Genomic DNA, 15,377 nt, shown 5'->3' on the forward strand with positions numbered 1-15,377 from the left:
GTTAACACTCTGATGTCTCCAGAGTATTAGCACTTGGTGCACAGTACATGTTCTCCTTTTGTTTTGTTTTTTAATCACATGTTTTTGTTTTTGTTTTTGTTTGCAGTGAGCTTGGCTTGAGGGATCTCAGTTCCCAGGTCAGGGATCAAACCATCAACCCCTGCAGTGGAAGCTCAGTCTTAACCACTGGACCACCAAGGAAGTCCCAACCACATTTTTTTTTTTTTTGCTGGGTTCAAACCATTTTAGCCAGGGGCTTCAGGAGAGGGTCAAAGTGCTGGGAGGACAATGAAATCCAAAGTCCTTCTTCAGGCCATCTGCTCAGCTTCTCAGCTGCTGAAAGGCCAATCACAAATTTTTAAAAAGAATACTTTTACAAACTGCAAAGAGGTCCTTGTAAAACACTTAACAGCCACTGACTGTATCAGCTATGTCCTAAGAGCGTCACAGGAGTGACCTCAAGAATCCTGGCAATTTCTCTAAACACTAGACTCTGTGATTATGCCCATTTTACAGCTGAGAAAACTGAGACCTGGAGTGGCAAAACAGATTGCCAGAATTGCATGGCTACTCACTGCTCGGCTACATGCTCCAGCCAAGAAGAACCCACCTGTCTCCCTGGACAGCAGGATCTCTTGCCTCTGGGCCTCTGCTCATCCTTTCCATTCACCTTGGCTCAGTTAAATATCACTGCCTTCAATATGGCAGGGCTTCCCCAGTGGCTCAGTAGTAAAGAATCTGTCTGCAATACAGGAGACACAGGAGAGTCAGGTTCAATCCCTGGGCCAGGAAGATCTCCTGCAGAAGGAAATGGCAACCCATTTATAGTATTCTTGCCTGGGAAATCCCATGGACAGAGGAACCTTGTGGGCTATAGTCCAAGGGGTCGCAAAGAGCTGGACAGGACTGAGTGATGACTGAACACTCACACACTCAATATGGTGACCCTCTGGGGACCACTGAGAGGCCTTTTCTAGGTCTGATGTCCTTGCTGGGTCTTCCTGGAAGCAAGACAGAACTCAAGTCCATCCCAGCCTGAATCCACCCTATTCCCTGTCCTGCACATTCTCTAAACATTGTAATTATCAATTAAATAAGTATCTGTAACAGATTTTGAATTTTTTTTCTTGGAAGATGTACCTGTACCACTGTACAATAACTGTATCTGGACATTTTAATTTTTTTGGAGACTGTTTTATTCTCTGTGAAACTATTTTTATAATTATTTTATTCATTTGATTAGGTGCAGTGGTAGGGAATCCATCTGCCAATGCAGGGGACACAAGAGATGCAGTTTGGATCCCTGGGCCAAGAAAATCCTCTGGAGGAGGGCTTAGCAACCCACTCCAGTATTCTTGCCTGGAGAATCCCATGGACAGAGGAGCCTGGTGGGCTACAGTCCATGGGGTCATGAAGAGTCAGATATGACTGAAGTGACTGCGCACCACTTATTTGACTGCACCGGGTCTTAGTTGCAACATGTGGGATTTAGTTCCCCAACCAGGGATTGAACCTGGGTCCCTTGCATTGGCAGTGCAAAGTCTTAGCCACTGAACCACCAGGGAAGTCCCTGTGAAAGTAGGTTTTAACTTGGGCTGCCTGTTTATCCCAGTTGTTTAGTGGGAAATGGCTAATAAAGGACCTGTCAGTCTTTGCCCCAGACTTAGGTAATGAGCACGTTTTGCGAGGAGGAGGCAGCCAAATGACAGTGACAGAGCGCAACTACATTAACTGATGAGATGTCAAGCACCCACACCTGCACAGCCAGAGCAGCTCCCCTCACTTTCACCTGACGGCCCCACGCACTCCTCACCCTGTGTGGTGGGGGGCCCTGCCATCGCCCGCATGCTAAAAACTGAGACACAGAGGTACAGAGAGTGGCAGTGACGTGCTCAAGGAGCAGAGGCAGGACGGCGCTTCGGGGCTGTTTGGATCTGATAGGAGGGGGCTGGATGCAACATTGTGAAATTTCTGTGGGGGGTCAAAGTTGGAATGTTCACGGAATGGAAAGGAAAGCTCTCTTGGGAAAAATCCTCTGATAAGCTGTGGGGACAGAGGTGAGACTCAAAGAGCTGATCAGCCTCAAACTGCTGGGGAAAGCAATGATAGGAATTTTGTTTTTGTCTTTAGAAGAGAGGAGAGAGAAGAGAAGGGAGCCAGAGGCCAGAGGCCTGCCTTGGTCAGGTGGCCAGGTAGTGGCTTCAGGGTCAAGAGGCCAAAAGGGCTCAAGAGGTGTTTTGTGTTGCCAGGCAGTGCCAGGTTTGATGCCTCCCCGTGGGGTCCGGGCTGCAGGAACCCCTGCTGGCCTCCCCAGAGCTTGGTGTGAAGGGGGACTCTGTGAGTGTGTGCAGCTGGAGATGGGATGATGACAAGGACCAGCGGGCATGTGGGAAAGAGCAGGAGGCTGGAGGGAGGGGTGATGGGGACTTGTTCAGAAACCATGGGACTGACTTTGGATCTTCACAGTTAAAGTGGTGCAAACCGCAATTTACCCAGATCTCAGAGGCCTGGGAGACCTCAGCTGAGGACTGGGTTCTGTACATGTGACCCAGAGGTGTTCTGGGTGGCAGAGTGGCCCCTGTGGGCTGAGTCCTGGAGAATGGTGGGGACTTCTTGACAGTAGGTGGATCTGGCACAGCATGGTGGTGGCCTTTCTTTCCCTCTTTCTCAATGATTATTATCACAAGCACATTGCAACCAAACAAATACATTAGAAAGGGAAAACCCACTCTGTTTCTGTCGACTAGTCTTCTATCCTTGTGCAAACACAGTAGCAGTTTTAAGAGTCCCCGCCATTTCCTATCCGGCTTTTCCTTTTAGCATTTTAGTTTAAGCGTTTTTCCATATTGCAGCACCATCGCCCGGCTGAATTTCAAGGCGGTTGTTGTGGAACCAGTACAGGCCTGGGGTACTGCTGACCCTGCTTCTGCCATTTATTTACTGTTTACCCTGGGTCGCCACCCCACTAGGAAGTTACTTGGCCTGGGATCCCCAAACCTTCGCGTGAGCTCCGGACACGCGCATGCGCAACCACACACCGCTCTCTGTCCTGCTTTTAAAAACTAAGCCGGCTCAAGTGAATCTAAGAAGCCCTGATGACACTGGTGTCTGTGAGTGCCGTCGGAAAGGAAACTTTCAGAAAGACTACCTTCCCTGAATTCCCATTAAGCGCGGTGCCACCCTCCCTCGGCCCCCATCTCGGCGCGCCCGCAAAGCTGAAACACTTCTGGCTCCTGGGAGAAAGTCTCACGGACCCACAGTTTTGGAGCGACTCGGGGAAAGTGACCCCAACCGCCCTCTCATCAGCTAAGTAGGCACGCCCCCTCCTTTGATGGACAGGCGAAGTCGCCAATGAGGCCCAGGGGAGGTCCCTTTGGCTCGCTGAGGGGCGTGCCGCCTCGGCTCTCCTCCGGCCCATTCAGGGGAGCCGAAGGTGCCGTGGGGGCGGGGCCCGACGCTCAGCAGCCAATGGGAAGAGCACAGCAGGCGCGGCGGGGGCGGGGCGTTCGGGGCTGGCGGCAGGAGCGGCAGCGGCTGGATTAGGGCAGGGCCGGGGCAGCGCGGCCGGAGCGAGGGCGGGGAGCCGGGGCCGGAGCGGGAGCCGGAGCCGGGGCTTGGAGACGCAGTCGCGGCCGGAGCGGGGCGCGCCGAGTGTCGGGAGACGAGCGGCGGCCCAGGTGAGGGACGCGCCGCGACGGTTGGGGCTCCGCGGGGTGCGGGGGTTGGGGGGACGGACGCGGGGCGCTTGTTGGCAACCGGGCCCGCGCCCTGTCAGGCCGCGGCCGCGCTCGCGCCTGAGGGCAGCCTTTGGGGCCGCGTCGCCCGCGCGCGAACTTCCTGTAGCTGAGGGAGCGGGGGGCGGGGTAGGGGTGTTGAGGGGCATCCGGGGGCGAGTCGCTGAGGGAGCTGGGGGTGGGGGAGCGGTGTTGAGGGGCGTCCGGGGGCGAGTCGCTGAGGGAGCGGGGGGTGGGGAGCCGGTGTTGAACGGCGTCCGGGGGCCGACGGGAGCGCTGAAGGGGACGTCGAGGGGCCTCCGGAGGGCGCGCGGGGGCCGGGTTTCGAGGTGGGGTGCGGGGTCTGGGCGGGGAGCGGGGGGCGCCACAGGGGAGCGGACCAGTCCTCCTCAGCTCGGCTGAGAAAGAAGTTGCGGAGCGGGACCCGTAGAGGTCAAAGTGCTGCTGCCGAAGCGGGATGGAAGACTCTCTGAGGGACTTAGCTAGGGGAGGCGGGGAAGCCGAGTGGTGCGGGGGTTCCCTGGGGTGAGGGGGGCGGTGGGGAGCGCAGGAGGAGGCGGCGGGCCGGTCGGCGTCACTTAGAAGGCAGGGCCGGGTCCTCGGGTGTCCTGGAGGGGAGGGGCGGCCTGAGCAGGCGGGACACTTATGCGGATGCGCTGGTTTAGGGGAGCTTTGATGACTGTCCTCCATTTCCTTCCTCCCCACCCTCCCAGTCCCTCACCCGCCTCTGCATGGGGGGTGGGGGCGTGGGGTGCAAGCCCTTCTTTGTGATCAGGTCCTAGGGCTGGGGGACAGGCAGGAGAGAGGCTGGGGGCGTTTGCCCCGTTGGCCCAAGGAGTCTTCCCAGACCGTACTTTTTAGAAACCGGAGCTCCCTTCCTCCTCTGGGGTTTCCAGCCCGCTGGGGCATCCGGAGAGGCCTGGGATTGGAGAGGTAGTGATTTCTGCCGCTCCGTTTCAGCGGCCCTTTGGGTTTCGGCTTCCACCGGAGGAGGCTGGCTTTCTTTTCAGACAGAGTTGGTCAAGGGGAGCGAGCTTTGCTGTCTCCTCGGGTCCCACACACAGCTGCAGCCTTCGAGGGTTGGACGCCTGAGGGAAGATGGCCCCCAGGTGGGGTCTGTGCACCAGTCCTGGGTCTTCCCTTTCTCTCCTTTACCCCAGTTGTCCTGTATTTCTGTGGTTAAGGAGGGTTGGCTGCTCTGAGTCTCCACGGCTACTCATTATACTGTTTACCAAACACTCCCTGGCTGTCCTGATGAAAATCAGGAGGCCAGCTCAGAGATTTTAAACCTGAACTCCAAGTGGTGAGTTCACACCGGTTATCTCCTTTCTCTGCGGTTCCTTCATCCCCAGTATTCCCAGTATGCTGAAGGATGGGCAGGTTGGAGCCCCGGGCAAGGGAACCAAGCAGATGGTCTCTTTTGAATGCGGGCCTTCCCCTTCCTGCCTGAAATTTCTTATTCGACTTGAATAACCAGCCTGCCAGCAGCCTCCTCGTACAATCATTGAAGGGGAGCCACTGCAACTGGGATTTCTCTTGAGTTATGTGGGAAACAATAATCTGTGTGCACGTGTGCACTTAAACTTCATTCTAGAGTTTCACAATCTCCTTGGTGAAGTTATGTTAGTTGAGATATGAGACCACTACATCAAAAACTTTTCTGTGCTGTGTTTTTCTCTTGACAATTGTCTGAGAGCTTTAAAGAAACTGGCCATGAGATTGATGATATTTATTACGTGGGAAAGGAATGAAGCACAGAAGAGCAGATGAGAGATTAGGTCTGTACTCCGAATTCACTTTTTGGGAGAAGAATGAAAACTCATTTGAATGGAAATGTCATTCTTAACTCACACTGTTGGGGAACTGGAACTGTATTATTTTTAGCCCTCAGTGTGTAAGATATAGGTCATAAGATTTAAATAATCTAAAAGTAGGTGTGTATAAAAAGCAATACCTGGGTTTTGAACACAGCTTGTTGCTGAAACATATAGCTAGCTTTCCCCAGTCCTGGATGCCCAGTCCAGATTTCTGATGGCCAGGTATTTTCTGGGGTGGGAGCTGAGGGGCATTTGTCTTTAAATTTTCTCATCTGTTTATCCACTTGGAAGTCTGTTCAGACGAGTTAAGGGCCTCATGCTCAGGTTTCCTTCCTCTGACTGGGTCACGGTTGAGTCCAGGATGTTATGGAATATCAAAAAGATGGCACAGATTCCTTAATAATAGTAAGAGCAGCTTGTGTTTAGAGATCATGATAGCTTTTACCAAGTGCTCTCTGGCCACCCTCACCTGGACCTCTCATCTGACTCAGGCCTGCCTTATCTGCCATCGGATTGTGCTGGTGACTTTGTCAAGGCCACCCTGTAGATTATTTGGGTAATGGCCACATTCATGTGAGCGATGGTGCTGGCACCCTTTTTTTTTTTCCCCCGATTAAGATTGTTTGGAAGTGCAGCCGCATACCTGAAGGCAGCACAGCAGTGCCTTCGTTAGGAAGTCAGTTTGCATTCCATGCGTAGAGACCTTTCTTCATGGCCCTGGCTGGGATCCTTCACACACCTGAAGGCATGTCAGTGCCTGAAATCTGATTGCTGCTGGGCTCAGTTCTGTCCCTGGGATGGCTGTGTAGGAATTCCTTCAGATTTTTGTATTCAAACGATTGTGCTCTGCCGACTGGAGATGATCTTTAAAGAAGAACTCAAAACATTCTGTGCAATGCAACATTCCTGGCATACATGTAGTTCCAAAGGTAACTATTTCAGGGACAATGGCCATCTACGAGCACAAGCTTTAGTATTTTGATTAAAGACACAACATGACAAAAATGCATTACTTTAGTATATTATCTTGCATTTATTCCCATGATTGTATGTTTATCTGTTTGCTTGGTAAAACTGAGCATCATGGATTCTAGTTTTCTTGTTTCCTAGAATAAAAGCTTTAGTTTCAATATTAAAATGTCATTTGAGAGTGTCTTGGCATTAGGGACTGAAAGAACAAGATATAAGGGTGTAGAAATGAATAAAATGCTGTCTCAGTGATCAAAGGCCTCAGCAAGAAGCCTTAAGGAAAATGAAAGGAGGGAAATTTTGCTATAACTTTAGAAAGAACATATGCAGTGGTTTGTGTAATATTAATGTGCTCTATGGCTATATGAGATTTATGTGACTTTTTTCCTCCCTGGAATGTGGGGTTGTAGAGTGGGATTGTAGACTGTAGATGGAGACTAGGAGCCCTGGGCTCAGTCCAGCCTTTTCCTGACTAGTCCTGAGCCCAGGACAGCCACATACCTTAGGGTCTCAGTTTTTATGTCTGTAAAAGGAGAGCCTGAGAGATTCTTAACCGTTTGAGAAACTGATAACAAGTACAGACTTCTTCCCAGAAAGCACACCTATGGACAGCATCAGAGTCCTGGACCCCAGATTAGGAACTCCTGGATCATCTCCTCTAAGCTCCCTCTCACCTTTGATATTCTATAATTCTATTTTCCTGGTCATCTTTGAGCTAATAATAATAATGCCTCGTATTTATGGAAGACACATTCCAGAGCATTTTCATCTCTCTTTTTTTTTAATCCCCCAAACATTTCTGAGTGGTGTGGGTGGTGATGGATACTCCTTCTTAGGATAGGCATATTCTTCTCCCCTAGAGAGAGGGGTACCAGGCCTGGCCACCACTTTAGTAGGATTACACAGCCAGCAGCCTGTCCTGGGACCAGAGTCAGGGCTCCTGATTGCCAGCCTGGGGTTTTTCCATTAGGTTTAGCTTCCTTGGTGGTTGTCATTATGAGTTATGTTTGGCAGTGTAAATATCTCAGAATGTGTCACTTACAGAGGAAATATTTGTTCATCTGCTGAAAGGACTGGTTTGTTTTTTTTTTTTTTTGGTCTGAATTTGGATCACTAAACACCTTTCTTGACTGTCAAAAGGTTACTTATTATGTTTTTGTTATTTTTTTTTTATGCCATACTTTTCACTGGGAAACGTTTGTAGGACTTGAGTGTTTTGAGCATACTTGTTTCATGTTTATTGATTAAAGCGTACATTGAAATGATTACTTTCCAATTGCATGGCACTTGAGAAACTTGTGAAATAAATGTTAAGAGAAAATTCCTAACATTTGACTTGTTCTGGCAAATATGTCCTCATAGATGAGACTTTTCCTGCAGCCTGAGAGGCGCCTCCCTAAGCCCAGAGCCACTGGGTGGGGGGGTGGAGGGGGGGTGGGGAGGGTGTTTGAGAGTCAGGTGTGGATTGTGCCAACCACCATGACTATCCAAAAGTGGCTTCCTGTGGCCCTCTGGTCAGATTCTGAATATTTTAGGGACTTTTTTTTTTTTTTTAGTTTATTAACAGAGTACAAAGTATCAGCTATGTAAAGAAGTTGTGTATACAAAAGTATACTAAACTATAAAGCCTCACAGATATAAGTGGTTTATTACTGATGAAAAGACTCATCATAATGAATATGTGTTGAAGAATCAGACTTGGAGGAAATAGGATGGTCTATAGTACATACCTCTCAAATGTAGTATACATATGTGTTTTGTTACGTCTGATACCTGTAAGGAGACTGGCCAACTCTCCAGGCGTGGAAAAGGGTTATTTGCTCATTTCACAGTGCTTTTCTTTAGAATACTGGAGAGAACGAGGCAGACATGGACAGACTCACTGAAGTCCAACATAAAGCCTGATGTCATGTGTCAGTTTCCTGGGAATTGCTCGCAAGAGGCAGTGGTGAGGTGAGGCTGTCAGAGGGCAAGGCTGGTGATGAAGGGTAAACTCCAGGCAGCTGCCACTGGGCAGAGGTGGCATCCAGTTAACTATACTGCCTGCTGTGAACTCTGCTAGTTTTTATGGGCCCTCCTCTGACCTGGGTCAGGAAGATCCCCTGGAGAAGGGAAATGGCAACCAGCTCCAGTACTCTTGCTTGGAAAATCCCATGGACAGAGGAGCCTGGTGCATTACAGTCCACAGGGTCACAAAGAGTGACACAACTGAGCAACTGAGCACACGCACGCCATGATGCACACACACACTGTGGCCAGGAAACTTGCATTCTGTTGGCTCTTTTCTTCCAGAGGCCAGTCTGTGATTTAAATATTGATAGAGTAGCAGAGTTGTTAGTAGTGAGCTGGGGAACTCCATTAGGCTGCTGTGTCAAAGTTCCTGCTTTTTATTTAAATTTCATTTCCTGAGCTGTTTGAAGGGAGTGTGCACTGATGAGGGGAGTATGCAAGGTGGGTTGAAGGGAGCCTTCCTGGCCACTGTGTGTGCGGTGCCCCTGATGCTTGGCTCTACTGGCAGTTCTAGGATACTGAGATTCAGGTGACTCTCGGTCAGGAGGTGAGCTTAGAAGCGATCCTATCTTTGTGACAGTAGCAGATGGGAGTATGTACAAAGGAGGGGCAGACAGGAGGGTGGATGTGACTGCCTTCAGGACACCGCAGAGAGCTCACCTTCAGGGAGGTGACCTTGCAGTGGTTTTGCCACTCTCCAGGCGGACAGTGACTGGAAGGAGAGTCCCAGGCAGAGGTATGGAGTTGTAAAGAATGTGGAGGCGTGAGAGGGGCCCCCGAGGGTGGGCAGGCTTCAGATAGTGTGACCTGCCTTGTAGGCCAGGCAAGGCTTTGGGCCTCCTTCTGGAGGATGGAGGAGCCATTTTGGGGTAGCAGACATAGCAGGTTGAAGCTTTGCACAGGAATGAGACTTCAGGTGAGAAGTCAGGGATGCAGATGTGGGAGGGGTGTTTCAAGTGTCTCGTTTTAACAAAAGTCACTTATGTCCTGGAGGCTCAGGGATTTCCGTGGAAGTTCTTAGGAAGCAGTGCTAATCTCTAATGAGAGGGGTTTCCACAGTGGGGTTGGCATCAGTCTTGACTCAATTTCTTTGCCTGTATTTATGTTGGTAATACAGCAGCTGCCTGGGTTCTGCTTCTCTTTTCATATGACTTATGCTCACAGATCCATGCAGTTAGTGTGTATCTTTCACTGCCACTTTCACTTTTTTCCTGCAAAAAAAAAAAAAAAGAGAGAAAGAAAAAGTAATATTGCAGTAGATATAGCAGGTAGCATGGCTTCAGAGCCACACAGCCCTGGGTTTGAGTTCCGGCTCCACTACTGGGCAATTTCCTTGGCCAAATGCTTCAACATCTCCCAAACCAGGGAGCCCCTCCTTGTATGACTTGAGGAGGGCAATGTGTGGGAATGGACTGTAGACCCTGAGCTCAGCACCTGTGCCTGGTCTGTGGTGCCAACCCAGTACCATTGGTATCCCTCGAAGCGCAGTGCCTACTGCGTGATTTGGCTAATTAAGAGAAAATACACCTTTAAAGGTCTCAAACTGATGTTACACTATCCAACTCTACTGAATATCCTAAGATGCATTATTCTTTTCTCAGCCTAAGTCCGTTCAGTATACTCAGACCTTTCCTTGGTGACTCAAGGTCACAGGGATGCTGTTGGGGTGGTTGATGTGGACGAGGCTTCCAATCCTGCTTGGAATGCCCTCCCATCCTGCCACTTACAAGGCCTGTCTTGTCTCTTCTCTTCCTCTAAGCTTCTCTCTGATTCTGTCCCCTTGGTTGGGGTGAAGGCCTGAAGGCGATCTTATCCTCCCTGGATTTTGAGGGTATCCCTGCCACCCAGAGGCCTTGTTCCCATCTGGGCTGGTGATTCTGTGCTTGAGTTGAGTGTTACATAGGCTTTTAGAAAGTCTGACCTTTGGTGTTGTGACTGGCTTTAGCGACTCAGAGTTGGAAAGGACCCTGTTTGATGGTGACAATAGCTCCTGCTCAGGTAATGAAAAATATAAAGACTTGAAAAAGCAAATTGTAAAGCAATAGGTACATTCATCACATGTGTAAAATATTAAAACAATATACAGTGACTATAGTTAAGGTTGTAGAATAATGGAAAGTTTCTTCTTGATTTCCACACTGTTACATTGCCTTTTTACTTTAAAAATTAATATTTAAGCAATAAGTTGACTCTATAATTAAAATAACAGTTTGGTTTCATAGGCATTTTCAGTTTACCAGGAATCTTCCCATAGCCCTCATTTTGTTTTCAAAACAGCCTTGTTGGTCTGCTCCCCTCTTCATTTTCCAGAGGAGGATAAGAGGGAGGTCTGGAGGGTCAGTGGTTTTGCCTGAGGCTGGCCAGCCAGGACCCCATGTGGGCCTCAGCCTGAGTCCATAGTTCTTAGAGAGCCCAGTTATGGGGGGTCTCTGCTGCGACCTGCAGGGTGGTCTTTAACATAGAGAATAAACTGTGGCTAGTGCTTTGACGTTTCCTACTGAATACATGAGATTTTATTATTGTAAAGTGATACCCAAGCCATAGTTTGTGAATATTTTCATATTTTAAACGATGCTTGTGTTTCATAGTATCCAATTATGTTGTCGCCAACTAAGTGTGCCAAGTGTGAGCTGTGGTCTTCAGAACCACAGAGCAGGCTCCACAGCCCATGTAGACCTCCAGGCCTGCTATTAGTGGGTTCTGTAGCTGGCTGATTGCTGGAGGAGGGAGAGGGCCTACCTGGGTGCTGTTTAGCTGTGACATGATGATGCTTTAATTATCGAAGTGATTGTGCCCTCTGCACCAGTGAAGGTGTCATCAGCTAAGGAGCCTGGCAGCCAGTGAAGAGGGCAGAGCAGAGGCTGGGCATTGCCGTCTGGGACAGGCCTCTGGCTGTGAGGGCTCGTGGGGGACCCTACAGGAAGCTTTATGCTCTGGCTCATTCAGTTTTTGCTTCAGATGGAGTTAACTCCACTTTACACAAGAGTAAACCAAAACTCTGAGAGATGAAGTGACCTTCACAGGGTCACCGGCAGAGCTGGCCCTCAGCCTGACTCTGAAGCCACGTTTATCTGCTGTCTTGAATAGGTGCATTCTGAGTCACTTGTCCTCAAATACGAAAAAAATCTGTAAGTTAATCTTCCTTCCCCACCCCTCGGAAACACAGAAAAGAGACAAGTTATGTGGTCTTTTGTTTAAGACAGGATCTCTGCCTACAACTAACTTGATAAAGATAATCCAAGAGTTTGCACTAATGTATGCAGTGGGGAGATACTGCATAAAGGGAGAGGCTTTTAAACAGCTGAGCTGGGACTTCAGAGATCCTGGCTTTGGTGGGAGTGCTCTTGCCTCGCCTTCCACTAGCTGTTTTCTAAAAAGGTGCCGTATGAGATTGAAAAAGCACTCACTTAGGGGAGAAGAAATTATAGTTCTGCAAAGTATCCATTTGCACAACACTTTGTAAAATTGCAGAAGAGCTCATGTTTCATTGACATGAGAGCAAAGGAAGATCATCTGTACAGGTAAATTACAGCAGATGTTTGTTTTTATGCTTGTAAATATCAGTCACTTTTATGTCAAAAGACTTTCTTTGCTTTCTGGTCTTTTAAAAATTGAAGGCACAACATAGAAAATAGAGTTCTTTTGAATAAAGAACTCTTTGTGTTCTACTTTCCATATGCTTTGCGGTTTAAAGTTATCTTAGAAGCAGCAGCTGCACCTACTAACTGACTGCTTTGTTCCAAGCTTCAGAAGAGGCTGGAGAGCTGCATTGCCCCTGTCTGTCCTCACAGAGATACTTGAGACTCCCAGGTTACCAGTCTGAACATGAGGGTACCGAAGGTAGTGAGGCCATGTGCTGAACTCAAGGTCCCCAGGGCTGTAGACAGGGGAGAGAGTTTGAAGCCTGCACTGGCTACATTGTGTGGAGGGTGAGAAAGATTCCTGGTAAACTGAAAATTTCCAGGTGGCTCAGTGGTAAAGAATTTGCCTGCAATGCAGGAGACACAGGTTTGATTCCTGGGTTGGGAAGATCCCCTGAGGAGGAAATGGCAACCTACTGCAGTATTTCTTGCTAGGAAAATCCCATGGACAGAGGAGCCTGGCAGGCTACAGTCCATAGAGTCTCAAAGAGTAGGACATGACTGAGCGCACACACCCACCGCCTGGCTACATGTCCCTGTCTCTCCTCATCAGTCTACACTGTTACAGTTGTGTTGTTCAGATCCCCTTAAATATTTTATCAAATATTTTTCCATATTATTATCATTGTTCTTAAAAAGATTTTTAATGGTTGTGTAAGCCTGTTAATGTAATGAGATTAAAACATTCCCTTGATAATGGACATTTTAGGTTATTTCCACTTTTATTTTTGCTTTATTGTAGATGCATTTGCAGTTGACAATTTCATTTTTCTTTTTTCATTTGTATAATTAGTTCCTGGATATAAATTCCCAGAACTAGAATTCTTGAATTAAAGGATATGAACATCTTAGAGTGTTTTGAAAGCCTGCTCTGTCACTTCTGGGTTTATAGTTCTGATTTTTTTAAGAGGAAAAAAATGGAGATTTTTTTTTTTTCCTCTTTAAATTACTTTGGCCTTTAGAACTTTCAAGTATCTGTGAAATAAACTTTTGTGAGGTTTTCTTAAATGAGTCATATTTCCTCCCAAATTTCTGGATATAATTTTACTTGAATGAGATGTTTTACTTCATAAGCAAGAAGCAGCCTTTGAAAAAGTCCTTACTACTTTCTTTATTAATCACCTGAGCTAATGTTCTGCATTCCTTCAGTGGTAAATATTTGTGATTGCATTCTTTTATCAATTCAGCTGTCATGATGCTCCGAACCAGGGTCTGACTCAGAATTTGTTCTTGTTTTCTTTTCCTCACTTGTAATATGCATATTGGGAAAGACCATGCAAGATTGTTTCTGCTGATGTCATCTCCACCAGGACAGCCTGGGGGATCTCGCCATCCTTTGGATTTCTCCAGTGTAGCTCTGAGGGACTTTCCTATCTCTGCCATTACTAGAGGCAAACATTGCAGAGAAGTACTGGGACATTTATACTGTGGGTGTTTACTCTTTTTCTTTCTTTTTTTCTGGCTTGTTTGTTTTTCCCTTCTGAAGTCACCTGTCCTTTACCATGGATTGGCTTGCTTTTTCACATTCCACTCTTCTTTGGTGTTCACCTGCAGATTGAGCGGAGTCCTTTCTTTCCTGGTGGCTCATTTCTCAGGGTCTGCAAAGGAAAAACTGCTCAGCAGGGACAGGAGGGGCCCGGGTGGGGAGCACTGGCCAGGCCTCAGCCCTCACCCTTGGGTCCCCGCCCCTGGATGCCTGCTGCTCGCCTCCATTGCACTTGAAGGAGGTTGTTTCCTCTTTAGTTCTCTGGCCTCGACCTGGGCAAAAACTCCTCTTTTCTTGGTTCCTCTTATCCTATCTAAGCAAGTTTGATGTTCACAACACAACGAAACATCACTACATATTAAGGCAGAAATAAGAGGAAATAATCACAAACTACACAGAAGCATGACAAGAGCTTTGTTTCTCAGGCCTAAGTGAGTTTTCGATGCCAGTGCTGTGGGTCTGTCTGACTGTATTGGCTCAGCTAGTGCTGCCTAGCTTCCTGCTTCCTTTTCCCACCTGTTACTTCGGTCAGTAAACCCAAATTTTAGAGTAATGCTTTGTTCTGTGCTTGGTAGTCTGGTTTTTATTACACACATGGAAATTGTACTTTGCCCTGGTTTCCGCAGATGCCTAAACATGTCTGGTGGCTGTTGCCTGGTCAGCTGGCTGAGCTGTGGTTTCTGTGTAAGGTGAAGGCACTGGTAGTGGCTGGATGGAAGCCCTAAGGCTTCCTATGGCTTCTCAGCCAAGCTAAATGGTAACCACCAAGCCCCAGAGGTACACGGTCATAACTTCCCTTTGTCCTTTCCACATTTCCTGTTTTATTTCCTGAGAAAGCTCTGCCCAACTGCCCCAGCATGGCAGGGAGTGGCATGGAATGGAATGGGGTGACTTTGTTTCAGGACATGGACCTTTGGACCATGAGGCATGATTCCTCAGCAGCCCTTAGCCCCAGCTTTATTCTGAGTTGGACAGGTTGCACATTGTTCCATCAAGTTTCTTCTGCTTTTTAGAAATGGTGCAGGTGACTGGAGCCCAGAGCTAGGCCTTACCTGATAGTCTCACAGAAAATGGGCCTTAAAGTGGGGCCAGAGCTAGTGGTCCGGCCATGCAGAGGTCATGGAAAAAAAATTTGATTGGATGATTGGAGTGCTGCAGTATGCCTCCTTTATGAAAATGTAATGAAGTACTTGGTACAGTAAATTCCAGACTTTTGGTATTTTGCCTTTTAGATTTCTTTCTTTCTTTCTTGGTCTTGCAGGTATAGGTCTGAAGTTGCTTAGTTGGGACTGGACTGGGCTGTCTCATTACCTCCCTTTAAAGCTCAGACAAATTTGTTTCCATAATTGGAGCAAATATCCAGAATTGCTATTTTGGACCTGTGCTAGTTTGTCTACAACTTCCACTAGGAACTTGCACATTCCTGAAATTTAGAAATAGTTAAAAATAGCATGCCCTCTTAACTTATAAGTAAAAAGGTAGGGAGAAAAACCCTCAAACCTTTAAATCCTTTCCTTACAAAAACTTAATGTTAGTGGTGTGACTGGAAGAGGGGGAGGCCCACTCTCAAGAGGCAAACTCTGTCAGCAGCCCTGCCCCACCCTGAACTCCTGGGGAGTGGGTAAGAGGAAGGAGCTTTCCCTCCTTGGGGTGTAGGTGGAAGATTCCAGTATCCAGAGGTTGTGAAGCACTGCTCCCGGTCCCTCTGCAGGCTCCTGCT

The 15,377-nt window shown here is 48.1% G+C and overlaps 1 protein-coding gene and 1 non-coding gene across 3 annotated transcripts in view; one reads left to right on the forward strand and one right to left on the reverse strand.

The window, feature by feature from the left end:
- Window positions 1-1,492: 1,492 nt before the first annotated feature.
- TRNAG-GCC lies at window positions 1,493-1,565 on the reverse strand. Its single transcript has one exon. It is a non-coding gene; the product is annotated as a tRNA-Gly (tRNA).
- Window positions 1,566-3,525: 1,960 nt separating this feature from the next.
- Window positions 3,526-15,377, forward strand: part of PACSIN2 (protein kinase C and casein kinase substrate in neurons 2) — a 110,348-nt gene continuing 98,496 nt past the window's right edge. For both annotated transcript variants that reach the window (XM_043880834.1, XM_043880837.1), the window contains exon 1: window positions 3,526-3,677. The gene's annotated coding sequence lies outside the window, so the exon portion shown is untranslated. The remainder of the gene's footprint in view (window positions 3,678-15,377) is intronic.

The sequence above is a fragment of the Cervus elaphus genome, chromosome 22, assembly GCF_910594005.1.
Source record: "Cervus elaphus chromosome 22, mCerEla1.1, whole genome shotgun sequence".
Lineage (NCBI taxonomy): Eukaryota > Metazoa > Chordata > Mammalia > Artiodactyla > Cervidae > Cervus > Cervus elaphus.